Source organism: Pseudopipra pipra, chromosome 1, assembly GCF_036250125.1.
Source record: "Pseudopipra pipra isolate bDixPip1 chromosome 1, bDixPip1.hap1, whole genome shotgun sequence".
Classification (NCBI taxonomy): domain Eukaryota; kingdom Metazoa; phylum Chordata; class Aves; order Passeriformes; family Pipridae; genus Pseudopipra; species Pseudopipra pipra.
The window spans coordinates 44,949,451-44,977,352 of record NC_087549.1 but is presented as its reverse complement, the minus strand read 5'-3'; positions in this window follow the sequence as shown (position 1 = coordinate 44,977,352).

Below are 27,902 nucleotides of genomic sequence, written 5' to 3'. Positions count from 1 at the left end.
TGCCCTGGTAGCACCTGCGGTCACAACCATCCTTCACATGCATCATTCAAAGTGGCTTTAACTAGGATTAAGAGCAAGGAAAAACTGTTTTGGGGGGTTTATTGATTCTTCACAGTTGACCCAGTTCCTATTTTTCCCGCACAATACTATCACATAACGATTTTTTATCTTATTTTAAAAAAGTTAGGTTTCTTGACCTTATCCATTCTATGAGTTCGATTTGGACCATCATTACTCCTTGTGGCACAGACGATCTTCTGATTTTTCATTCCATGTTTACTCAGTTGAGAATGTTACCCTGTACAAAACTGTGTTTTCTCAATGTAGTGTGGAGATGCTGGTAAATAATGTGTGAGCTGAATTATTTTTGGTAAGGAGTACCTGTGCTCTTTCATACAAGGAACAATATAGACAATCGGTTCTAGCAGTCCTAATACAAACAATTTTCACGTTGCTGCCAGCAGAATTTAGACTCCATAAATAGGTAGAATAATAAAGAAATGGTGTCAGAATTAAACTTGCATAACATTAATCAATTTTTAAAATGGGTATTAATGGTGAGTGATGTTAACCGTCTGGAATTATAAAAAAAGAAGACTATATTGGATGTTACATAAAGCAGTAAATTGTTCAAAACCACAAAGGAATTAACCTAAACTTAACAATATATTGCTGTATAATACTGTATATTCTTACACTTCTCCATATTTTGCTCATTATTTATGTTCACAAACTTGAACAATGAAAAATTCTCCTAAGAGATATATGTGTGAATCAATAACATATGTGAAATTTTTCCTGCTCTGTAACAATGTTTGATGTCCATGAACATCTTACTGAAATTGTCGTGCCATTTTACACCAGATGCTCAGACACGAATGCCGGTAGAACTGGATCCAATAGGCCTACCAGGTCAATGACATTTTGTCATGGCCCCACTATAGCAGGAAAAAGTAACATGCCTCTTTGGAATTGACCTATGGAGCTTCTTTCAGAGCTATATGCAGGAAGTAAAGTGAATTCGGTGGAAATTGTCCAAACAAACAAAAAAAAAAAAAAAAAAAAAAAAAAAAAAGAAAGAAAATATAGAAACTGCAATAAGTTTATATTCTTACTTTGTAGGAAAGAGAGAAACATGAGAAGGATAAAAATGCAGATTTTTTCCTGTATGTTTTATCTCTGGATGTTTACACAAATCCGAATAAAAGTAATTTTTTCCTAGAGGGATGATTTTCTGTGTGATCACTAATTCTCTGTGCTGATTTACAGGACAGAACCTGTCAATCCAATCAGCAAGTCACTTTTGTGCATGTGTACTGTACAAGCTGTCTGTGAAGTGCTGCCTGTGCCACTGAATTTAAAAAGCAGAGCAGCTTCAGGAGTTTTTATCTCTGCATGACTGCTAGCTAGGGATTTAAACAGAAAAGAAAACTGCATGAGGAAATTGGTTTGGACAAGAGCTTCTGTACATAATTCTTATTAATTTGAAGATGAAATGCAGTCTCTTAGAAACAAAAAAAGATCCTGTGTGATGGCTTACTCCATATTGCTATGGGATTCAGCCCCATTTTCTAAGGATTAAAACTGACTGCCCAGCATTGCCTATTTATAGGAAAGAGATTCATCGGAATTCTTCCTCTTAGAGGTATAATGTGTAAAGAACAAAATGAATCTTAGAAGAGTGAAGCTCTCTGTTCCCCAATGTGTAGAAGGCAATGTGCATGACAACTTCAAGGGTAGAACAGTGACTCCTTTTGTATTTTGTTGAAACTTTAGTTTGCCTTTGAATGGGGTTTTGGTCAGAAAATCTATATTTGATACTGCAGAAAAGACAGTAAAACTTACTGATATTTACATTTAGTACAGGACATATGATTTTACTTGAGCTAAAATACCTGCTAAAACAACCGAAATAAAATTTGTGCTCTGGGGCAGTGTTCAAAGGTTTTGTCCTCTCTCTCTTCTTAGTTAATAAACCTCAGTATATATTTGCCTCCATATCTCAATGAAAACTCAGTTTCTAAACTCATGGTAAAGAAAAGCCTCATTGCCAGTTTCTGTGTCAGAAGAAAGCAAGAAAGCTTTTTATGTCACAGAATTTGGGACAACATTTGTGTACCGTTTATGTATATTTACTCTTGATTTCTTTGGCCCAGCTTGTGAATAGCTCTTGCAGGTTGTCCAAGTGAGAACAGTTTCCAACCAGTACCAGTGACTTTGATTCTATAATTTAATATTGCAAGTGGCATTCTTCTCTTAAAAGTGAACATTTCCTTTCTCCTTCTTTTATTTTGCTTTATCTTCTACAGTAATTTAAAGCATATTTATGAATATCAAAACTTTACACAATATTCAAATATGTTTTTTTGCCTTGTCATAAAGGTGTTAGTTTTGGATTAAAATATTTCCTTCTACTTTATAAACTGTTCATCTTACTATCCAGTGGGTGATTCACGGTCCCCAAATGCTAAGATCATAAAAGAATGGAAGTATAACTGTAGGAGATGATACAGGAAAGAACAATCCCATTTTTTTACCTGGCAGGTGTCTAAGTTTAAATGTGCATGGCTTCACAATCAGAAAAGTCATGCATTCTAGTCCTATTTAGTACAAAATTTTAATTATCTTTATAGTATTTTCTGAAGCTTTCATAAAAGAAAAAGCTTCAGAACAGTAACTTAGATTAAATTACTTAAACACTGAAAGAACAAAAAAGAAATGGAATCTTAAGATGTCATTTAAGAGATACATAAATCAGAAGGGTGCATAAATAGCTAAGTAGTCTCATCCTTCTGTCAAGCATCATATAGATTGCATGAAATTTGAGGCATAGGATAAATTATATTGTTTCTTTTAATTCCACTAAGTTTACTGTGTTGTCTCCAGGACTACATTCAAAGTACAGTTCCATTCTCTCAGAGAAAACTGCTTAAAAATTATTAAATATTAATTGAATATACTGACTTACGGATTTTGAAGACAAGCAGGTAAATCATGTGATCTAGTAAGAATACTACCTGATAACTAAAGAGAATAAAAGAAATCTGCAGTTTATTGATAAAGGTAAAAATTACCTTTATTTTTTTTTATGTGGCTGTAAATTATTTTATCTAGTGTAATTAAAGGGATGGAGTAATCTAGGATTGCTATATTAGCAATATGCTAAATTTTGCATGTTCAATGTTTTGATTTTTTTCATAATTAATATGTTTGATGTTGACCTAAAATCTCATGAGTGATAGTAAGCAAATTTTATGATGACAAAAAAAGTGTTCATAAGAAAAAAGTATCTATAGCTTCTGTAAAGAAACACATCATAATCTCACACAAACTGGCTAAAACAGCGATGTAAAAATACCATGCAAATAAGCAAAAAATTGCTTATATAAAGCACAGTAAATGAGAATTAAAATTCCTTTTTTATAGAGACTAGAATCTGCAAAATTTTAAGGCGATAGCATCTTGTCACTATAGCTGTATTTACTTTAAGTGCAATTATAAATTGTGTAAAAGAAAAAAGAATAAATACTCTTAGAAAGATATATAATTCAGCCCTCAAGTTCTACAAGACATCTGATAGCAGCAAGCTACAGTGTAATCCTTGCTTTGTAGACATTCTTTTGGGAAAAGACCAATAAATAATTTTGGGAAACACTCATATTCCTATATTTCTCTCTGGATGTTCCTCTGTCAAGTACCTTTGAAACTATATTTTCTCAATTACTTCTAAGAGGTTGATGGACCGTTTTACTAGCTAAGGCAGTCCAAACAGTATTCAAATGTTTCAGTTAGATTCTTCAAGTTTTTTCTAGCACATACTTTATTACATTATTGATGATATAAAGGTTCGGTGTAATAAAAATGCTTCAAAAATGTTTCCCTACTTTTATTACTTGGGAAGAAGCAGATCAATCATTCCTGAACTTCAAAGCTCTCCCTTTTTTTAACCCTACCTCTCCCTTCACTAATGCTAAGACTAACTTTGCCTGTGTATGTAGGCTTTTACCTTCAACAGCATGGTCTCGGTAGGAACTATGTGAACTCTTGTCTGTACAACTTAAAATGTCAAAGCTTGGAAAATGATTCAGGAAAGTGTCCTGTGCCTAAGAATATGTTCCTTTTATCTCCAAACAAGTTCAAGACCTGAACCTGAGCTCAGCAGTACTTTTTCAGTTACTTTCACCCACAATAACTCTACAGTTGTATTAACACATGCTAACTATGACAGAAAGGGTGTATCAGCTATTTTATTATTTCAATATATACACAAGGAAAAGGTTCTCTCAGACCATAACATGATTATGTAGAAGTTATCTCATGGCTGCATAAACCATGTAGTAAAATTAAGACTTTAACATTCAAATACTGATATCTATTTCTCAGAATAGTATAAATAGAATTGAAACATATAATATATTTAATTTAAAAAAAAATTTTAATTAAAACAATATCATTAGTAGAGTAAGATAAAAGGAATAATAAAAAAGATATATTGAATACTGATTAATATTTTAAGGAAAAGACTGTGAATATGGCAAAACACTGGCCAGTGCTAGCAGGTCTTACTGACCCCCACTATGCCTCTCAGCAACTCCTGTGTACAACTACGGCTGCTGCTTCCTTTGACCTCCTCTCAGGGTTGATCACTTGTGATTTTGAGTCAGTAAAATCTTATCTCATAGTATATAAAAAAGCTTAGGGACAAGTTCAGAGAAGCTTAACAGTAGTAATCTCTGATTTGGATAGGAAGGATTCTCCAGACTTCACAAATGCACAGATATCTTCTATTCACATCCATACACATGATTTGTGCCTTCTAACCCCGCAACCACAAGCTATAGTACCTGTACAAGATGCTGAACAGGTCAGCTTACTCCCCATACGACAATCTTTCTTCATAGAATCATAAGATGCTTTGGGTTGGAAGGGACATAAAGATCATGTAGTTCCATACTTCCCACTTCCTTCCCCCATAGGCACAGATACCTACCACTAGACCAGGTTACTCAGAACCACACGTGATGTGTAGTCCTGTTTACGAGCAAATGCCAAAAATCCAGATTATATCTCTCTCTGTTATGATGGAAAACCTAAAAGACAGTCCGTCTAGTCACATTCTACTGTTAACAGTGCTCTGTACCATTTTTCTCAGCTGTGTTATAACTTTGTATGTTCCAGATGCCTTAATCTGGCCTTTACTGTGTGTGGAGGAAAGGCTCAGAAAGGTTCAGGGAGTCAGGGTGGCCACAGAGCTGTCAGTGGACCCACAGAGGGTGCAGCCCCATGGTGCCCCAGCCAGATGAGTAGAGATGGTCTAGTGACAGTACCCAGTCAGCCAGCACTGCTCGAGCTCTGTCTTAGGGACCAGATTGAGGGTATATGTGGCCACATATCGACACAGCTGCAAAGTAGCTTAGTCGAGAGCAGCCTTGAAAGAAGGGGGAAAAGCACCCTTAGTGTTTTTGCACAGCTCTTTCAACAAACAGCTCTCTTCTTCAAGGCTGACCTGGAGCACTGTTAGGGCTGGCCTGGAGCACAGGCAGCCAAACACTGGGTATCCAGCGCCTGACAGGCAGAGGTGTTGGCAGGAGCTGACATTCAGTTGCTGGTCATCTTCTGCAGAGGTAGCTGAAGAAGAGGGTGCAGGTTTACAGATGGCTTAAATCTGAAAAAGTGTCTTTCCTCTTCATGTGAATAATTGCTTACCAAAGGTTGGACCAAGTTTATCTTTTTCCTGCCTATTCCAAGAATGGCTACTAAGATCAGGAACCTTTATTTAACATGGTAATAAGATTTGCAAGATGCTTTGCAGTTTTTGAGTTATCATCACAATTCTCACAAGAAGTTCCTTAACAAGGGTTTGACATTCAGGAGAAAATAACATTCTGTAGACTCCATCAAAAATTAAATATCCCTGTATAAATGGAAACTCTCCCCTAATTAGCATCTCCAATATCAGAATAACTGCAAAAGCAGCTGCTAAACCTGTTTCATGTCACCTTCTTTTTCTTCAAGTCTTATAATTAGTCAGTGACATTTCTTCATTCAAGGAATGAAGAAAAATGTATTGTCTGCAAGTAGTTTATTTTGTCCTACAAAATTCCTTCATTATGAAGCCCCTGACCACCTACTACAGTCAACACTTGACCAACTGTCCTACCAAAAGAGAGAATGCTACCCATACTGCCACCTTCCAAATTAATTTGAAAATATTTTGACCATCAGAAGTCTGGGGCATATACCTTTTCTTACTGACATCACTCAGCTTAAAAAATTTGTCACTGAATGACATGAATTTTCACATAACTAAGAAAGGAGTCCTCAAGAGTTTTCTTGGACCATCTGAAAATCTGGTGTCAGGAGAGCACAGTCTCCCACAAGTGACTTTCAAATATTGCTTATTGGCAAGAATGCAATTGGAAATATGCCTAATGTCTGAGTATACAGATATCATGGTTTGTTTGAGATTGTCACTTGAGACCTATTCTTTTCTTTGCAGCGTATTCGTTGGCATGTAGGAGCAGTGATCTGCCCATCTTTATTTGAAAAGTCACAGTCAAGTTCTACACTGCTTTGAGATGAACACTCTTGGGAAAGAAAGGAGATTAAATTTAAAACATTGTGGAACACCATAGCCAGCCACTTCTCTCTGGATATTGTCAGTCTTTCTCAGTGCTTTCACAGCAGGAATCAATGCTTTTGAGCTTAGCTTCCCATTCACTGAACATTTATAGGTTGTTTTCCAGATGAAAACTGTGGTGATTTGCTGAAAAATGTAGTGATGGAGATGAGTTAACCAGGAAGATAAAAAGAAACAGGCAGGGCCTTCTTGAATAGTGAAGTGTGGTTCAAGAATGAGTTTTGAGTTTCTAGGTTTGCTTCCGCTGAGCTCATAAATCTGAGTATACATAGGAACTATTGAATTTCTGTCAAATTCACTATTCTTACTTACACCTTTTGGGATTACCACCTGCAGGAATTACATCTAATTTGTAAATCTCTGCTGTAAAGGTTTGTACAGAAAAACTTGACCCAAGTTTACCCTCAAAATCCATATATTAAAAAAATCACTAACTGAAAAGTACTTGTCAGTGTTTCAGTGTTACATGTCTAAGAATTAAAAACCACTAAGGAAAAAAAAAAGAATATTTCTACTTAACATTAATATTGCCTTTTCACAGTTAATCATGTTAATAAACTAGAGAATAAGGTTGCTACTGTAGGCATTATCAAAAGACTGCAAAGACAAGATGTTAATGTACAAACTTAAATTCTTCTTTCTATAAAAATAAAGATATTTTAGTGTGGAGAAAATTTTGTAAATTATTTAATTTTCCATAATTTTTACCAGATATTGCATTTTCTACCCAAAGAAAAAATGGGGGGAAAAAGCTGTTTCTAAAGTGATGAATATAAGAAGCAATCTAGTTGTATCCTGTTGTTTTATGCTGCTGAAATAAAAAATATTCTTTAAGGTAAGATGTCTTAATATTACTATTTTACAAATAAAATAAAAAAATGAAAAGCTCTGTTCTGAAAATGTCAAATAGAATATTTAATCAGTCACAAAATACTTTCTACATTTTCAAATGTAGTTGCATAAACGAGCACATTTTCACAAATATCTCTCTTTAAGCTCCATATTCATTGTCAAAAAATGATCCACTAGAAAAGATCTGACCGTACCAGAGAGGCAGATCCGTAATGAAAATAAATTGAAACTAAGCAATATTTTGCAACAGGCTCAAAAATCTTACTTTAAAATTTATTTAAGTTGTATTAAATTCTGAACTCCATCCCCAATGGATTGTATAGACTGAAGATCCACAAACAAAAGGAAAATGAGTGATTTGTTTCATCAAAATAATGTTTTATTCATTTTTCAGTAATTATCCAGGAAACAGAATAGACATTAAATTTGTGGATGAAACAACTATATAACAAAATGTGTTCCTTATACAGTTTCCTTACATATAAACCTCTTCCACAACCATTGCATATTACTTTTTAGATAATTATGAGGTTCTGGGTACTTTAATATTTAACACCTTCAAGACAGCAAATACATAAACACCAGGAAACTCCAGTGAAATGCTAAAGTTTTCTGATTTGTCTTTCAGATTATATCTTCCTTTGGGCAAACTTTTATGTCACAGAATCACAGAATCACAGAATCACAGAATATGCTGAGTTGAAGGGACCTACAAGGATCATCAAATCCAACTCTTAGCCCTGCACAGGACCATCCTTAAGAGTCATACCACGTGCCTGAAGGTATTGTCCGAGCAGTTCTTGAACTCTGTCAGGCTTGCTGCTCTGACCGTTTCACTGGGGAGCCTGTTCCAGTGCCCAACCACCCTCTGGGTGAAAAACCTTTTCCTAATATTTAACCTAAACATCCTCAGCACAAATTCAGGCCATTCCCTTACATCCTGTCACTGGCCACCACAGAGAAGAGATCAGTGCCTGCTCCTCTTCTTCCCCTCAAGAGGAAGCTGTAGACTGTTGTGAGGTCTCCCCTGCTCCAAGCTGAACAAACCAAATGACCTCAACCACTCCTCATACAGCTTTCCCTCAAGGCCCTTCACCATCTTTGTTGCCCTCCTTTGGACTTAATATTGTTCTTATATTGCAGTGACCAAAACTGCACACAATATTCATATATGTGTGCAAGTGTATCTGTGATAAAGGTAAGTTAGAGTTCTTCCATATCCAAGAACATCAAAACCAACATCAAGTAAGAGCAGTAATAATAATAAAAAGTTCAAGGAGTCCAATTCTAGAAAAGCACTCATCATACTCCTCATATAACTGAAAGAACCTGTTTTTAAAACATTTATCTTTCTAATGATAATGGATCTGAACATTCAATCTTCCAACAGATAGCCAGTGTGCATAAAGATTTTCAAAATGGAGCTTTCTACCTCCAAGTATGCTCAGACTAAGAGTTCAGTACAGGCACTTCTGATCAAACAAGCACACCCAAGCTAGTTTTAGACTAACTAGCAAGCACTCTGGCTGCTGGCACATCTCTGCTGCAGATCAAAGATGAGCTCAGGCTAAGCAATGTGTTGCTATGGTTACACTGATAGCAATACCCAACCTAGTAAGTGTAAATCTAGCATATGTCTCCTGCTAAGAGATGGAGCCTTGGTGACTGCCCTTAAGCCATGCCTGAACACTTGCTCTGTAGGAATTCAATTTTGCAGAGCCATTGCAATGCAATTCAGAATCAGTGGTCCCATATGTACTTCTAGGAGTAGTATTCCCTGATTTCATCAAGGCAGTGTGCAGGTATATGGTGGGTCGAATATATTCAGGTTGTTTTCTCAGCAGTTTAATAAGAGAAAACGAGATTCTTCATGACTACTCTTTTTAACCATCTTGAGCCTCAGAGTACAACTGATTAATGGCTATGTCATCCAGTACCCTGATTTCGGATGTAATAACAAAACTACACAGTGCTTTCCATGGCTTTCCACACCTGCGGGGAGAATTGAAGCTGTTGTCTGCCATTTTCCAGCCAAATAAGTAAAAAGTTACTTTAGTAAGAGGGAAGAGCCCAGGAGAAAATACTGATTCTCTCCTTTCCTTCTTAAAGGAGAAATTAGGTTTTGTACTTCATCTGCCTCAGCTCCACCACTGCAAACCTATTTCATCCACAGCTTTAAATTGTTATTTTTGAACATCTTAACAAGGGTGAACCACCCATTAAAAAAGACATACACTGATATCTGTGTAGAAAATTAAAATTGCCTGAGGGGTACAAACATGGAAATCTTTAGACCAAGCCCTACACATGCCGAGCCTCATGCTAAGCTCAATATATGTGACCAATGAACTGTTAAGGTAGTTTGAGTACACCAAAATATATTTTTTATCCTTTCTCTTATATTAAGTTAGTAAAACTATTTGGCAAACTGGTAAACTGAATAATCAAGTACTAGCTAGTGATTAATAGCAGTTGGAAAACCTTGTTCTTTTCTCTTCTTTTGTTTGTGTTAGTTTTGTTAGTTCATGTCTTAAATTTCCTTTTCAAAAGACTGGAGTGACAATACTTTTCTCCATTTAGGTTACTCAGTGCAGACATCAGTTTACAAGCGTTGATTTAAGTGTGTAGAAATTCCCTTATCTAGAATCCCCTTTACCTTTCTCAGTGAAAGAGAAATATAATTTACAATGTAAAATATTAGGACATTATTTAACTTACTTCTTTTTAATTTAGTTCTATAAAGACTTATAGAAAAGAAGCATCAATTTAATAGTCTTCTTTAGAGTGTTAAATAGGATAATAGCTGTCCTTCTAAAAGAAAAGAACAGAAATTAATTGGAGATTTCTCAACTAGTCATTTCTTTTTCAGTCCTAGTTCCCTGAAAACAGAACAGGACAAAAATTACCCAAAGGGGAGGAGAAATGCACTTTTCATGGTGCTTACTTCAGTTGAAGCTTGTCTGTTAAAAATATTGTAGCTTTTCAAAGATCTGCAAACTTGAAACAGCATATTTTGGGTTGGTTTGGGGGTTTTTTGTGGTTTTTTGGTTATTTGGTTTGTTTGGGTTGGGTTGGTGGTTTTTTTTAAATTTCTTTTAGCTATCCTTATGGGCAAAGATTCACAGCAATGTTATAACAGATGAAATCTTGCCTGGCTAAGCCTTATTAAGCACAAGGGGAAAAAAAAAGAAAAGGTGAGATGAGAAAGATGGACTGAGAACTAGATACACAAAGAGTGTCAGCAACAATCAGTGTCTTATGTTAACACTGTGCTCAGGATTTGGCTTTAATTTGTAAGTAGCAATTAAATTGTAGCAATAGCTGTTTTCACTCAAAAAAATTAATCTCAAAGCCAAAAGGGTCTGTTATTTGAGGGATCCAGCTACCAGCTCAAGCATGGCCCCTGGAAGAAGGGTTACACGTTTAAGCTTTTACTTTAGCAAAAGCCTTGATTTTATGAACCCTGCATCATAGATAAGTCCTTCATATTTGACATCTGATGTAAATTTTCTCTGAGTGTCTTCTGTCAGGTCTTTCTATTTTAATAAATGATTACTTACTGATGTAGAGAATCTTGACCTCTCACACCCTAATTAAGTGGCTCACATTATCTGTCTGCTACCTGTCCACCAAGCTACACTATCTGTCTCTTTTGTTTGGCTCAAGAGTTACTTAATAGAAATGACAGAAATCTGTAAAGTGTAAGAGCCTGATTCTCAAGTCCCATAATGAGATTACGCTCAGGGAATGTGAATGTGGTTTCAAAAGGATACTATCAAACTTGGTCTTTTATTTTTGAAGTTGGTAGCATTCACAACAATGACTAGTCTGTATCTTAAAACACATTTTGTCTGTCATCTCGAGAAAACAAACATTACAAATCTTTCTTTACGAACTCAGATGAGAATTTTCATAAAATATTCTGATTTCAGTAAATCATCTCTTTCCAAGAAGAAGAAGAAATTTTTCTGACTAGTTTTAGTGGCATCTGATTTACTGATCTGGCCAAGAGATATTTTAGAATCAGTTACGCAATCTCACAGCTGCTGCAATGTATTCCTGCAAATATGTGATAGAAGTAATGATGTGCATTACTGATTATCTGTCTCTACCACCTCCAGCAAAAACTTCCTTTTTATTAATCAAGGTATATTCCAGTGGCTTCAGGAATATACCACTTCAATTTCTAGGAAGGCACAGGGGACTTTTCTTCTCAAGTGATATTTTTCAAACAAGATCAAACCATCTTGTTACAAATCTGCAACCTAAAAATAAAAAATCAAATTCTATTTGTTTCAAGCTTTGCAGTTTTAAAATAATGTTTAGCAACAGAATGAGTTGCATTCTAATAACCCTGAGCAACTTAAAATCAGCTTGCATTTGAGAACTTTCTCATGGGATTCCTTAGGGTCGGTCTGCAGAAAGAAAATTATTATGAAAACTGAAAGATTGGAATAATATAGAGTTTTAGGAGCAGAAGAACACACAGATTTTTTGGGGGGGGATGAAGATCAGTTGTAAGAGATGGAGAAAGCAGTTGTGAGAAAAGAGAAGGAATGGACAGGTGACTGACAAGCATGAGTAAACAGCATTTCAGGTTAAAAAAAGGAAACTTCATATGAAATAAGAGAGTCCCCTTGCTTTATTCATATGGTATTAAAAGTATCGTTCATTGCCATAAATGATATAGAAGAGTAAGTGGTGTAAAGTATCAAAAATCCCAAATCACATTTATTTTTTGAAATAAATTGATGATTCAGTGATGCTCTCCATAATGTATCTCCAAAGTGGTGGTGCTATGAGGAAGGTCCTGCAAAACAGAAGATAGAAGTGATAAGCTCCTTTTGTTTTGTTTTCTTTTCTTTTTTTCTTTCTGCATGAATATTGACTTTTTAATACCATACTATAAGGTAAAGGCATTTGGGGAAATGCATTCCAAGAACAATGGTCATTAGAAGTCTTGTGATCACAGAGCTGTAAAAGACTTACATCTGTGTGGGGTACTAAACTTTGAGTTGATTTATGTTGAGTTAAGGGAAGAAGGCGATTAAACTGTGTTGAGTTGTAAAAAATTTTGTAAGGGAATGTGAGAAGCTTGTAAGATCCATTCAGGAACAGACTAGGTATCCAGAATGGCCTGGGTGAATAAAGAGTAAAGGTGATATTTTTCTTTTATGAAATAGTTTGTTTGCTCTTTCCAGAAAGAGTGGTAGAGCATCTCTATTGGTGCTTCTTTCCCAAGCAAGAATAAAAATTACTTCTAGAAAAGACAAGTACTTTTGAATTATTTAAAAAACTAACTTCTGAATTAATACGTCCTAAAGCTGCCAAATGAAGAGACTTAAAGATTGGATTAAGCAGAGAATGTTGAAAGATGTTCACAGCTCTAACAACAATAATAAGGACTTCTGTGATCTGAGAGTACAACTCTTTACCTTGGGGGAGGTAAACGTACTTCAGGTGGACAGTAGAAGTCTTTAGTGATCTGAATGAGGAGTGAAGTATTTTTGTATGAATTCCACTAGAGCTTTTTCTTCCTCTTTTAATCCTAGAGGGTGGCTGAATATATGTTCTGACTAAAAAGCCTGTCAAATGATGAGACATTTTTCAAAAGGAAAACTGAAAGAAGGATTACCACATTAAAGAAGCAAAGTCATCTGAAGTTGGAAAACAGTGGGGAATTAATGAACATGTAAAGTAGCAATTCCAGAATGTTTCGGTAAGAACTTGTTGCTCACCCACTGAGAGCTGTAACACAATTACTTGTACTCCCAAGACAGACCTTGAAAAACTTGAGGGCATCTCTGAAATCTGTCTCATTATGTGTTGTTTTCAAACAAGTAAAGAAAATAACAACTATAGTGAATCCTGAGAGGAACTGTTTTGACTAAATGCACACAGCATGGGCAAAAGCCAGAAGAAGTGGCTGGAAGCCACTGTGCAGCAGGAAAACAATGATACAGTTGCCATAATGAAAACATTGGATGACTTGCACAATTGCTGAAACGGATGACTAAAAACTCTCCAGAAGGGATAGGCAAAGAAGGTGAGGAGGTGGCATAGCCCTGTATGTTAGGGAGTGTTTTGCTTTTCTAGAGCTTAATGATGGTGATACAGTTGAGTGTTTATGGGTAAGAATAAATGGGAAGGCCAACAAAGCAGGTATCATGGTGGCAGTCTGTTATAAATGACCCAGTTAGGATGAAGAAGCAGCCAAAATGTTCTAAAAGCAGCTGAAAGAAGTCTCACATTCACTAACCCTTTTTCTTATGGGGTACTTCTATTTACCAGACATCTGCTGGAAATGTAATACAGAAGAGAGAAAAGAGTCTAGGAGGTTTCTAGAGTGTGAGGAAGAGACTTTTCTGGCACAGTGGATCAGTGAGCCCCACTGGACCTCTTCTTTGCAAATAGAAAAGGACTTGTGGGTTTGAGGCCGTCTTGGGCACAGCATGATAGAGATTTTTATGTCAGAGAAACAAGGAGAGAGGGTCAGCAGAACTGTCACCTTGAAATTCCAGAGGGCAGCCTTTGGCCTGTTTAGGAGATTGTCTGAGAGGGTGCAGTCTTGAAGGGCAAAGGAGTCCAGGAAAGCTGGACATTCTTCAAGAAGGAACTCTTAAAAGGCCATCCCCATGTACCAAAAGTTGAGCCGGTGGGGAAGACCACTGGCTTGGATGAACAGAGAACTTTGGCTGCAATTCAGGAAAACAACAAGAGTTTATGACCTTTGGAAGAAGTAGCAGGCAGTTCAGCAGTACTACAAGGATGTCATGAGGTTATGCAAGGACAAAATTAGAAGGGCCAAAGCTCAACTAGAACTTAATCTTACTGCCACCCTAAAAGACAATAAAATATGATTCTATGAATGCAATGGCAGCAAAAGAAAGGCTAAGGAATATCTTTATCCAACATTCTTTATTGGATGTGGGGGGAAACACAATGACAAAAGATGAGGAAAAGACTGAGGTTCTTAATGCCATCTTTTTATCAGTTTTTGGTGGACAGACCAATTGTTCTCAGGGTACCCAGTTCCTGAGCTGGAAGATAGGGACAGGGAGCAGAATGAAGCCCCGACAATTTACGGGGCAATGGCCAGTGGCCTGCTACACCACTGAGAGGCACACAAGTCCATGGGGCCAGATGGAATCAACCCAAGGGAACTGAGGGAGCTGGCCATTCTCACTAAGCCACTCTCCATCCTTTATCATCAGTCCTGGCTATCCAGAGCAGTCCCAGTTGACTGGAGGTTAGCAAATGGGACACCCATCCACAAGAAGGACTGGAAGGAGGATCCCAGAAAGTAAAGGCCTGTCAGCCTGACCTCAGTGCTGGGGAAGGTCATGGACCTGATCATCTTAAGTACCATCGTGCAGCACATACAGGACAAACACAGGATCAGGCCAGCATGGATTTGTATAAGGTGGGTCCTGCTTGACCAACCTGATCTCCTTCTATGACAGTGTGACCCACTTAGTAGATGAGGAAAAGGCTATGAATGTTTTCTGCTTAGACTTCAGTAAAGCCTTTGACACTGATTCCCAGAGCACTCTCCCGAAGCAACTGGCTGTTCATCGATTGGATGGGTGTACTCTTTGCTGGATAAAAAAATGGCTGGATGGCTGGGTCCAGGGCGTGATGGTGAGGGGAGATAAATCCAGTTGGAGAATGGTCACCAGTGCTGTTCATCAGGGCTTAGTATAGGGCCAATTCTGTTTAATATCTTTATCAATGATCTGGATAAGGGGATCAAGTGCACCTTCAGTCAGCTTGCAGGTGACACCATATTCGGTAGGAGAGTTGATCTGCTGGAGGGCAGGAAGGCTTTGCAGAGAGATCTGGACAGGCTCGATTGCTGGTCCAAGGCCAATTGCATGAGGCTGAACAAGGCAAAGTGCTGGGTCCTGTGCTTAGGTCGCAACAGCCCCATGAGTGCTGCAGAATTGGAGAAGAGTGACTGTAAAGCTGCCTGATGGAAAAGGATCTGGGCATGGTGGTAGACAGCCATCTGAACAAGACCCAGCAGTGTGCCCAGGTGGCCAAGAAGGCCAATGGCATCCTGATTTGTATCATTAATAGCATGGCCAGCAGGACTTGGGAAGGGATCTTCCCCCTGTACTTGGCACTGGTGAGGCTGCATCTTGAATCCTGTGTTACGTTTTGGGCCCCTCACTACAAGAAAGACATTGATTTGCTGGAGCTTGTCCAGAAAAGAGCAACAAAGCTGCTGAAAGGTCTGGAGTGCAAGTATTACAAGGAGTAGTTTAGGGAGCTGGGGTTGTTTAACCTGGAGAAAAGGAGGCTTAGGTAAAATCTGTGGGAAATTAATAGCCAAGACAATTTGCTGCAGAATGAGTATTTGTCAGTGTAGTGGGTTTCTGTGGCTGGATTTTGGGGGGGGGGGGCTACAAGGGTGGCTTCTGTTAGAAGCTGCCAGAAGCTTCCCCTGTCCCATGGATCCAATGCCATCCAGCTCCAAGACGGACTTCCTGCCACTGGCCAAGGCTGAGCCAATCAGGAGTAGTAGTAACACCTCTGTGATAACATATTTAAGAACAGAAGGTTGTGGCACAGGAAGAATTCCAGCCAGGGAAAAGCAGAGTGAGAACATGGGAATAACAATGTAGACACCAAGGTCAGTGCAGAAGGAGGGGAAGGAGGTGCTGAGGCCCCTGCAGCCTGTGGTGCAGACCATGGTGGAGCTGCTGTGCCCCTGCAGCCCACGGAGGACTGTCGGGGTGCAGAGACCCACCTGCAGCCCATGGAGAAGCCCATGATGGAGGAGGTGGATATCCAAAGGAGGCTGTGACCCCATGGGAGGCCCAAGATGGAGCAAGGTCCTACCAGAGAACTGCAGCCCATGGAGAGGGAAGCCCACACTGGAGCAGGTTTTTCCCGGGTAGGACTTGTGGCCCCTGTGGGGGACCCACGCCAGTACAGCTCATTCATGAAGGACTGCGCCCCATGGAGGAGTGACCCATGGGACAGCAGTTTGGGAAGAACTGTTGCCGAGGGATGGACTCACGCTGGAGAGATCCATCAAGGACTGTCTCCCGTGGGAGGGACCCCACAGGAGCAGGGGAAGGACTCCTCTCCCTGAGCAGCAGCAGAAACAACAACTGACTGTAACTCCCATTCCCTGTCCCCCTGCACCGCTGAGAGGGAGGAGAGAGAACATGGAAGAAAGGAGGGGTGGGGGGAAGGTGTTTTTAAGACTGTTTTATTTCTCACTCTTTGCCTCTTATCCTGTTAGTAATAAATTTAAGTAATATCCCCACTTTGAGTCTGTTTTGCCCATGAAGGTAATCAGTAAGTGACCTCTCCCAGCTGTTATCTCAGCTCATAAATCCTTAGCTGTTTTTTTTCTCTTCTCTGTCCAGTTGCATAGTGAGAGTGAGAGAGTGGCTTTAGTGGCTACCTGGCATCCGGCCAGGGTCAACCCATTACAGTCACTGGTTAAGGTAAAGAACAAAACAGGGTTGAAAAGGTAACTGAGTGATAAGAGTGTAAACCAAAATTGATATAACTATTGTGTTTTTGTTAGTCTTTGTTTCTGCAGCTTACGAACTTCAGATTTACAGGTGATTATGTGCATCTCCTGAGTGGTGGGAGAGTCAAATTGACATTCTATAAATTAATCTTCTGGACCTGTATTTCAGTGCACAGGTGTCGAATAAAGCCACATGCATACACAGGGGTATGTAGTTAGAAGACTTTTTTTTTCAGAAAGCTTTATTTTTTATTCATTTAATCATATTTAAAACAACTAATAGAGGTTAAATTGGTATGTAGCATCTCCAGAAACAATAAATAAGGGCTGCTTATACATACAAACAGCAGGAACACATTATCTGTATTTACATCACTTGGTCAATAGAGCTGAAAGGAAACGTTTAGAAATAGAGCCCTGCAAGGGAGGTTTATGCTTTACTTGTGGTGTTGCTTGTGGGGTTAGAGAGATGGCAGGGATTACTGGAAGTTTTAAATTGGAAAAAAGATATCAAATTGTTTTGAAACTCAGGGTTAGTTTTCTTTCAATAAGCACACGTGTACACCAACTTAATTTTGTCTCTATAAAGACAAAGTAGTAAAAAATTCTGAATTATATCAACAACAGTGATTGCAAGGAACTGTCAAAGTCTTATGAGGACATGTTGTCCCCTTGATGAATGTTTCTTAAACTTTCTTGATAAAAAACATCTCTTTTTACCACTGAAATAAAAAGGTATACTGTAGTGCTGAAGCTCTTATGCCTTGTCGCCTGACTGTTGTGATGCACAGCTGTAGCATCACAAACAAGTACTTATTTTCAAGAAAAAAATCACTCCACCGAGGGTAGTAATGGCCCAGCACTCAGAATAAAAATCTGCAGGATATCTTAAACTGTATGGTTTCAGAAGATTACTTGACACGATCTAGCTGTTCTAATAATAAAAGTACTATGACCTCCTGAGTCAGATGATACATCCAGATTGCAGAGAACAACAGGATAGCTAAGTAAGACTGTCAGGTACTGTCCTCGGAAATTTGAACGACATTTTGTGTTTGTTTACATTATATGATGCTTGGGGTTTTTAAATCTTAAGAGGCAAGCATAAAGAAACTTCCAACCAGATAGTTCCACAAGCCAAAGCAATGGCTTATTTTGAGAGAAACATGTGGTGTGTTCTTTTGATTTGGTTTGTTGGGGTTTTTTTACAAGACACTATTTATGCCTGCATTCTCACAAATACAGGTGCCCAGAATTCTTATTCTCTTTGGTTGGAATCATGATTCTTGATTACGAACAAATATTTTTAATGAGTCTCTTAAGTCTTTGGAACAGGCAGAGTAAAACATTAAGTACAGATTCATCTAAGAAATTACATTTTTTCCCCCAGAGACTCCTAGTTTTCCAGACCTGCCTTCCAGTCCCTGAAATACAGAGCACAGAGTATTCATTTGGGTAAACTGATGTCAGTTACCATTGATTTTTCTTGTCTGATATTTCTTATTAAGAATTGTTATTTTACTTGAGATTGAAATGATTCATTTGAGATGTGTTGATTTTAAAATTTCCCACCAAATCCATGCATTTATTCCTGCAAACTGAAAAATTCCTGACCCAAAGATACTGTTTAACTAGCTGGAATGTGGCAAGATGGACGCAAAGTTTTGAAGAAATTGACATTCTTCATTAATACATTAAATGACACTACTGAGGTATACTGATATTTCAGGTAATTTTCAAGGTCCTCCTGAAGGGAGAATGGAAAATGTAGAGGAATGGAATTGATTTATTCTAAGTTGTACTTAAAGGCAAACTGAAGAAAGGAAATTAAAGAAAAAAAATGCAAGATTTTGGCTAGAAGTAGTGTCATATATCATTGAAAGTTACATATATAAACATATAAATAATATAAAAAAAAATATAAACAGGGCTCCATCCTGACATCTCCAAATACATTAGAGAAAAAAATTCCTGTATGTTTAAAGAAGTTAAAAATCTATTTCTTCATCATGTTGAATTCATTGCTATTGAAGGCAACACTGTAATAAGGTAACTATTACTAATTAGAATAGTAAATGTTTTCTCCTATAATATTCTGTGTAACATAAAATTCATTTTGTTGAAATTAGATGCATACATTATAACTTCTCTGAAATCAATGAATTTACTGCATCTAAGATCAACATTTTTGTATAGCTTTCATTAAAAGATATGGTGTCTTGCATTTCCTACTGTCTTTTACAGCATAATGAGATTTCCATTTTGCCTTGCCCTGTTTTTCTTTTCTCTGACTTGAGTTCTGTTCACATAAATTTGTTTTCTCTCTTAAAATTTAGTAACAGTCTGGATTTATTACTCCTTCATGTCTGTTGTTCATTTGCACTTTGTACTTGTACATCATTCTTAGTACTATAATGTATCTTTATTTCCTCTAAATGAATGTCAATTTTCAGATGACCTGGTACTGATCTAAAATCTTTCCTCAGATATGTGTATGTATCTCACCCTTAAGTGAAGCTACCCTAAGTATATCTGAAAGAAAAAATCAGCTGAGAATCTTTTCATCCCTTGTTTTAGCTTCTTGCTTACTTATATTTTTTTGTATATTTATACTTCAGTTAATGCGTAATGGGTTTGTATGCTTATGTATTCCCACATAGTGTAATAAAATCTTTCCCTTCTGAAGAACTGAATACAAAAATGAACTCCAATCTTCGTCTTTATTGTGGTCCAATACTTACTGTCTCAGTACTGAATTTCTTAATACCTTAGATATTCTACCTTATATATGGCTATTTTTTTTCACTTCGTTCATCCATCAGAGTTCTTTACTCTCTTTTTAAATATCTGGTAATGCATTTCTGATCTCAGTTTAATTAAACTCAGCCATGAGTTTAATCCTATTTAGACACTTAATGTCAGTGTGATATTATAATTTGTCCCATGCTTTCTGGTTCATACTATATCTAAATACATTATCGTGACTGTGTGTCTTGCTCTAGTATTTATTGTTATAGTCTTGGCCAGAAATAGATTACTGTATTTGACTTTATTGAATTCTCTCAAACAATAAAAAATATAATTTGTATTAAAAAATTCTACCTCATGATTAGGAGTACATTACTGCTGAAGCTAATTACATGAACATTTTTAGATAAATAGTAAATAGATCAGTAAACTAATTCAATTTTCTTTTTTTTTTCATTCAAAAAGATATTAGTAACATTTATAAGTTATCTGAGAAATAATCTCTACATTTGAAAATGTAGGAAAATCCCTACACTGGTACATGCTTAAAGATTCAGAAGGAATAAAAATAATGGTGAAGAAATATTTAAATAACAGCCCTTTAGCAATTGACTGGTTCTTTAATGACCAAATTGAAAAGACTGTGCTTTTTTATTATTATTTTGATAAATCTGTCATTTTTGTGATTAGTGACCAATTTCAGGCATTTTGAATACAGAAAATATTCCATTAAATTTATAAAGTCATTAAAGTCCCTGGGCACCAGAAATGTTTGATGCTCTCCATAATTAAAGCTTCTAACATGTAATAATCTGGTTGTGTGTTTGACAGTTTTTTACATACATTAAAGAGTAGAGCACTGCCAAATGTTGTGTAAATAACAAATTCATTTCTAATGTCTTGGATTTAGAGTCATTCAGATAGAAAGGATCATGACTGTATCAAATTTATATTCTAATTCTTGAGTTCAGTGCCTTCCTGTTATTTTGAAGGGCAAGGGTTATAATGCATTTTCAGTGTCTCTTTAAGCATCAGAAAAACAATTTACTACATTAACTATATACAGACATCATTTTTAATGTTGCAAAAGTGTTATACATACAGGTAAACTAAGGAAAAATTACTTCTTCTGTGCTTTCTTTTGGGACTCTCTTTTCTACAGTCCTCAGATCTAAATGATCAAAAATATTTTCTGCTTTGTGAGAGTACGTGGCAACTCAGCTCCCTAAGAACTTGAGGAAAGACATCAAAAGAGAAACATCTGTCAGTCAAAAAGTCATCCTGAAGTAAAAAAAAAATAAATAAAATAAAAAAAAGGTCTGGTGGAGTGACTCCTCAGGTCTTCAGAGTGATTGGCTTGATTTCCTAGTCCTTAGGCAAGATAGGGAGAGCAGGGAAGATTTCATTCCCAGATCAGAAGTAAGAGCTATGGCAACTGCACATTTGGAGGCTAATGTGCCTCAGTGGAGACCAAAGACGCCAAGTCTCTCTGCTGAAATGTGCAGGAAAACCTCACTGATTCTTCCCATTTGTTGCCTGTTTGGGCAGCCAGGCAAAAGAAAGATGTATGAAGACTAGTCCAAGAATCTAAAACTTCCTCCATGTCCCAGATCCTCCTGAATGGATCCTGAATGGATCTCAGCCTGTCTGGCAGAGTGAGCCCAGCTGCACTCTTGTGGCCAAGACATTCACTCTACTGTGATCTATCTAATAACTAATACCAAATACTACTACTACTACTACTTTCTAGTACTATCCAGTAGCTTATATTGCTCCTAAGAACACTTAAGAGTGTGTCAGTGCACTTAAACACATACTTCGGGGGGTTTCTGTATAAAGCTGGTTTATTACTGGATCATATAGTAACTGAGACATTATTGAAAAGCTTTGTGATACCAAATCCTGGTTATTTTCCCTTTAAAAGTTGAAGAATTGATTTGTATTCCTGATTTTTTCTCTTTCTCAAGAGCAATGAGCTGCAAAATAAACACTTTACAATTTAATGTGTTAATTCTTGGAAATTAACTATTGAAAAACTTACAGCTTCCTTCAGAGGTCTTTCTCTAAACAGAGTTTGCACCTGCAGCTTTCTTCCTGACCTTATTTTTTTAAGCTTCCTTACTGTGACACCAACACCTCATGATAATTGGAGACAAATGTGCAACTGTTGAATCTAAATTATTCCATTTCAAACTTTTGTGTCATTTTGTTGAAAGACATGACCAGGTGAAAATGACAAAACTCGAGACCTATTACAGTGAGAGTTAACTGAGCGAGTTGATGGGTGACATCAGCATTTCTCCATTGTACCAACAGATGCTGGTTCAAAAAGTCCTGCATTAGCCTGCTCAGTCACTGGATATTCTTTGATCATAGGTAAGCTGAGGAAAACTGTCAGTATGAAACTGAAACATACAATGTAACACAAAACACTGTAATTAGGAGACTGACTATTAGGTTCATTGATTTACTTAGTTTAGCAACTGGACAATAGCAGGGGAATAAAGTATACATAAAAAGTTCAGAAAAAAATCCTAGTAGATAAGTATTGTCATGTATTTCTTCTTCTCAACATTTTTTCTTCATTATGCATTTTGATAGAAAATTTCCATGATGCTTTCCTTTTTAAACAATTCTTTACATAGTCAAGTGATGCAAAAAAACTATTTGAAAAAAAAAGGCTCTGTGGTTTTATTTTAATACAACTCTTAAATTTGGCTTTTTAATTAACTCTGCACTTTTTACATGAATACATTTATTCAAAATACATGAGAACTCCAAAGACATCTTTTGAAAGCAATGCAATATATTTATAATTTATTTATTCTAAAATAGAGTGACTTATTTATTATAAAAGTTAATACACAATTCATCTGGTTTTACACCTAAATCTTCAGTGTATATAGCCTGTATCAGTATGATACAATCTTTTTTAAATTCTTCTTATTAAATCAAAGCAGACACTGGGAAAAATAAAAGTAGGGAATGGTCATTATTCAAACACATATGATCCATTTTTATTTTGTTTTAAATCTGAGTCTATCTGACGTCAATAACAGTATTCTGAACTATCACGGAATAGAGACTTCTCAATAAGAAATCAGATAATGAACTTTGACTGAGGTGTTTCTTTTTATTTAAGTCTTTCCCAAGTGTTTGAGTCTTTTACGTACAGGAAGAAGCCTTCATAATTTTTAATGCATCTTACTGATGCTGATATTGAAATTTGGTTATCTTCATCAATACCTGCTAACTTTTCATCTAGTGAAAGACTCAGTGTTTAAGCTGGTGATTTCTAAAGCATAGGTGAATTGCTCTTTTGGGATATCCACTGAGGTTTCGTGTGGCTGTTTCGTTCATAACTATGTACTTTCTTAGGCAAAGATGTTGCAAGGTTTTAAGTTAAAGCTTACTATGCCAGTTAAATGTTGTAGGCATAGAACAAGAAAAGGTAGAAACCTGCTTAAAAACTATGTTTACATGACACATGTAAAGATCAAGAATTTATTAAATACATATCATTAGACAAAAAGAAATGTATTAATGTTGCTTTACACTGACTTTTTTGCATCATAAATATTAATGGAAATTTTAAATTACACTTAATGGTAAGTTACTTATTGCATTTTATTAATATATATGCTCTCTCTATGTATACTTAATATATACATACTTAATATATATAAATTATATAATAGTAATTTACTTAATAGTAACTTAAACTATTTGAATATACGTGTGGTGTGTAAGACATATACATGAGGCGTGTAAAAGAGAAGCTTGATAATGTTTTGTTTAAGTGGAAAATAACAAATTAAACTTAAAAGTCAGCAAATAAAGATTAGAAATAAATAAAGATTAGAAATAAAGATTAGAAATAAATACTCACTATTAATGTCAAAATTAAATTAAAACTGGATGATTTGACAATTCATAATTATGTCTTATGGATAATTCATTCTTATGATGAAAAGTAAGAAAACCATAATAATTTTGATCATATTATGCTTTGAAAATGCTACCTAGCTTTTCTAAGATTTCTTTAAATTTACCTTCTATTAATAAGAAAGAAAATTACAAAGACATTCAAAAATATATCTTTTCTTTGGCTTACCACAAGAACTGAACAGTTGACTTACAGTGTTAAAGAGTGACATATCACATATTAGAGAAAATATTTTCCATTCCAAAGACACTCTACACTTACTTCTACAGATCACTGCACAGGCCAGAGGCATAACAATTTTTATTTAAAAGTAATATTCAGGGTTAACTGTTATACTGAAAGAGGTGTAAAAGCTCTTCTTTCAGGAAATAAGCTAATATTTAGGTACAGGTTTGAGGGCAAAACCACTCTGTGGGGAAAGAATTGTCCCATATGTGCCTATAACTTGCTAATCTCCTTACATCTTCACTCGAAGCATTTGGCCACAAGACCAGCAAGATCTGCTGAGAACCATTCCAGCCTCCAGAACAAAGAATATGTTTAAGCGTTTATAGCCCTTTTATGATGTCATTTTTGCTCTTCTATCCTCAAATAAAATCTTTGTGAAATGGGATGTATAAAAAAACTTCTGCCTTCTACCATGTTCAGCACTAGCGTTTTAAAGCCAAAAGGTTGTTGCTGAGATCATGAGTTAGATCCGTAGAGATCCTGTATACTGTACTGGTTTCTAGTGTACGAGCATGCAATCCCTGTATGCTGGGAAGATTTTTAAGGTCATTGAACAATAACAGAGTCACACAGATTATTGGATTTCATATACTTATACCAAAAAATAGTGAAGATGAGAACCCAAATTTAAGGAAAAATAGCTCTATATTTTTCTGAATTTGTTTTAACCTTAACTAAAACAAATTGAGCCTTTGTTTTAGCCTTAACTAAAACAAATGCTATTGATTTGAGATTTAGAGCCGCAAATCACTAATTTCTTTCCGATGCGTTACCTTGCTGCAGGAGGCTACAGATGAAGAATGTTTACATAGATTAAAATAATTATTTGAGAAATCATGGCGAAAAATTCCACTGACGTTATTAAATACAGGCGTGGTACTCCCTGAATATGAGTTTGCCATGGCTTGGGAAAGAAAACTACATTCCTTTTTCTCTTTCTTTTTCATTTACTACGAAGCAACTTGGTCATTTTTGATATTATTTTGATATAAACTTGTCGGTTCTTCTGGTGCACTGTTTGTACTTTCTGCATAAAAAAAGTTAAGGAAAGCCACATTTATTTCAGTTTGGAAAGCGGACCTGCAAAGTTTTAAGTTGAATAAATGAACCTAAATTACCTGGAAATTTGCTGATTTTAACAAATTTCTCATGAAAAGTTAGTGTCATCAAAAAGATTAAAGGAGATAAAGCACAGGGAAGATAAATCATGTCATGAAGCTAGGAAAGGAAAACAGAAGCTAATGAAACTTTGAAATTACAAATTGAGGTTGACTTTTGATGTATGTTCTTTTTTTTTTGAATGTAAATTTTTAATTCAGTTCAAGGGAAATAAGATTTGGGACTACTCCATTTTTAACTTTTAAGTATTGATGCCACTCAGTTGCCTTTTAAAAATTCATTATTTTAATTGGCACATAAAGAATGTCAGTTAGCCAAAATATCTCTTTCTCTTCCAGACTCTTCCTTCTGTCTTTGAACTCCTCTAGAATGAGATTAGTGTGATAACAATCTATCCATACAGTGATTCAGCAATTCAAGGATTGTCTCTTCCTCTGTCAGAGTCTGTACATCAAAGATCATGAGATAATCGCACGTACCAGCAGCATGGAACATTCAGCCTCACTGGTCACAAAATCCTCCCTCACTTGTCAGTGAAAATTAGCAAGGACACATGGTGTTTGGCACTTCTGAAGAGCAGACACTTTAGTGAAGTGTAGACATCCATAGAAAATTGATTTAAAAATAAACCTGCTTCCAAAGCAAGAAAGGAAAGTGTGACCTACTGTTGAAAAACTTTAAAAACGTAACTATGGATTCTTAGCTGGACAGTTATGAATTGTTCACAACAGTCCAAAGCCTTCCATCCTTTGTGTCCTTGTTAAATGAGAAAAGGGTCTCAATTAGATACTGAAAAGATATAGAAATGGATCATTAGGGCCTAGAATAGGGATAAAATTCTTTTCTGTATAGGCATTAAGACTTGCATCAGAAAGTGCAGACAGTATTCCAAAATATTTTACCTCTTCTCTTCATTAAAGTAGTAGTATTCATTCCAAAATTACCATCTTTCATTTTTTGCAACCTGGTATATTTCTCATGAAATTTATGCATTCAGTCAAAGTGTGGAAAGTTCATACTTCTGTTAAGAGCGATATTAAAAGACACAAATAACAACTGTTTTAAAAATATTATTAAAGTTAGTATCTGTAGAAACATGCTCTTTTAACTGACATTATTAACCAAATTAAATCTTTCCACATGATGAACTTTATTTAAAAAGAAATTGTTTTTATGGAAGGTTTGCTAAAACTGATAATAACTTTCTTTTAGTGACTCTTTAATAGTGAATTGGTGCTTAAAATAAATAAAATAAACTTGAGACAGGAAGTGAAAACTGTATGAGTATGTGAATTTGTTTCAAGCTCTTACTCAGGTATTAGTTTTCTAGCATTTTTTACAGTGACTATTGCCCCCTTCTGACGTGAATTGAAAATAGCCCTCATTTTCTAAGTGTGGTAGCTCTCAAACCTGGCTTAAGAAAATGTGTCCTGACTTCTCCCTTTCTATTCTGCACATGTAAAGATAGACTAACTTATCAAAATCAGACCACTCTACAGTCAGAAGGATTCAACTGAAAGTGTGGGCTTTCACTGCTGCAGATATCTTTATTCCCTTTCTAACATCCTAGGAAAAATTCACATTACTTTTGCAGGGTGCCCAGATATTTTATTTTCTATGTAGCAAGAAAATGTGGTCTTCTCATAAGCTTGTAATTAACAAGAAGAAACAGCTATGAGATTAATATTAACCAAGTATCATTTGAAACATTTAATTTAAAAAAAAAAACCCATAAATAAAACTCCATGTTGTATTTCAACAGAACCAATTCTTTTTCCTAAATCTGGTATAACTCTCATTAGTCTAATTGCTGATGTTAACCTGGAGGCCCAATAGCTCAGTGCATCCCTCAGTGCCCAGAGCTGTGCCAAGATCAGCAGCAACTGGTATCCTCCTCACAGGCAGCAGGGTGCAGTTGCATCTCATCACATTCCAACTCCAGTGTGTTTTGAGGGACTCACAAAGAGAAGTGAAGGACAGGGTGGGAGGCTACCTGTGCAAATCTGGTTCCTGTTCTTGAGAACCAGAAATAGGAGCATAGGCGCAATTTGAGTATAATGGTAGTCAAAGAGAGAGAATGAGGATTTAATTCTAGAGGTTTAAGTAATATCAAAGATATAATAGTGTTAGGAGCATTTCTCAAAGATGGTGGCCTGTGAGAGGTGTATTTAATATCATCCTAAAATTAGAACTTGGTTTATAGATTCCGTGTGTAGAAGTCGGGAATTTCCCCATTCCAGATTTCAGAAATTGTGGTTTTGGCATTGTTTCACCATATGTAACTTACTCCAGCAACAGAAGGGAGGATTTGTGTCACTGGCTGGTCCTGTATCCCACTCTGCAAGTAGGGAGGTCTGGTTCTATACTGTCTCAGTACAGAGCAACATGTTCAAACTTCCATGCCTACTGTTCAATTATCAGTTCCTGCAGTATTTGATCAACTCCTGTGTCAAGGCCCAGAACATCTGCTACAATTTGAACAAATGCAGCTAAAAATGAAATAACAAGTTAGTCTTTGCAGTTCTTCAGCCTTTCTTAGATGTGTCTGTGTTTCTGTCAGTCCATCACTTTCTACGTTTCTTTGGCATCATGGCAACATGACAGCTCTGTGTGATGGCATTGGCATGTTCATATTCTTTATGACAGTTGTTAACAAAATATAGGAAAAGATAGTTTAATTTTGCAGACGTTTGGCTTTTTACCCTGCTTTCTTTTCCACTTCCTTTATCTCACACAGAATTCCCCCTGAAGTTTTGAGCAATGTTAAGGTCACGAGGATGGTCATTAGCCCATCTCAGCTGCCAGTATTAGATATTGGCTATGTTAATTACATTTCAGGCACAGAGACCCATCACAGCTCAATCAATTTATTAAAATAC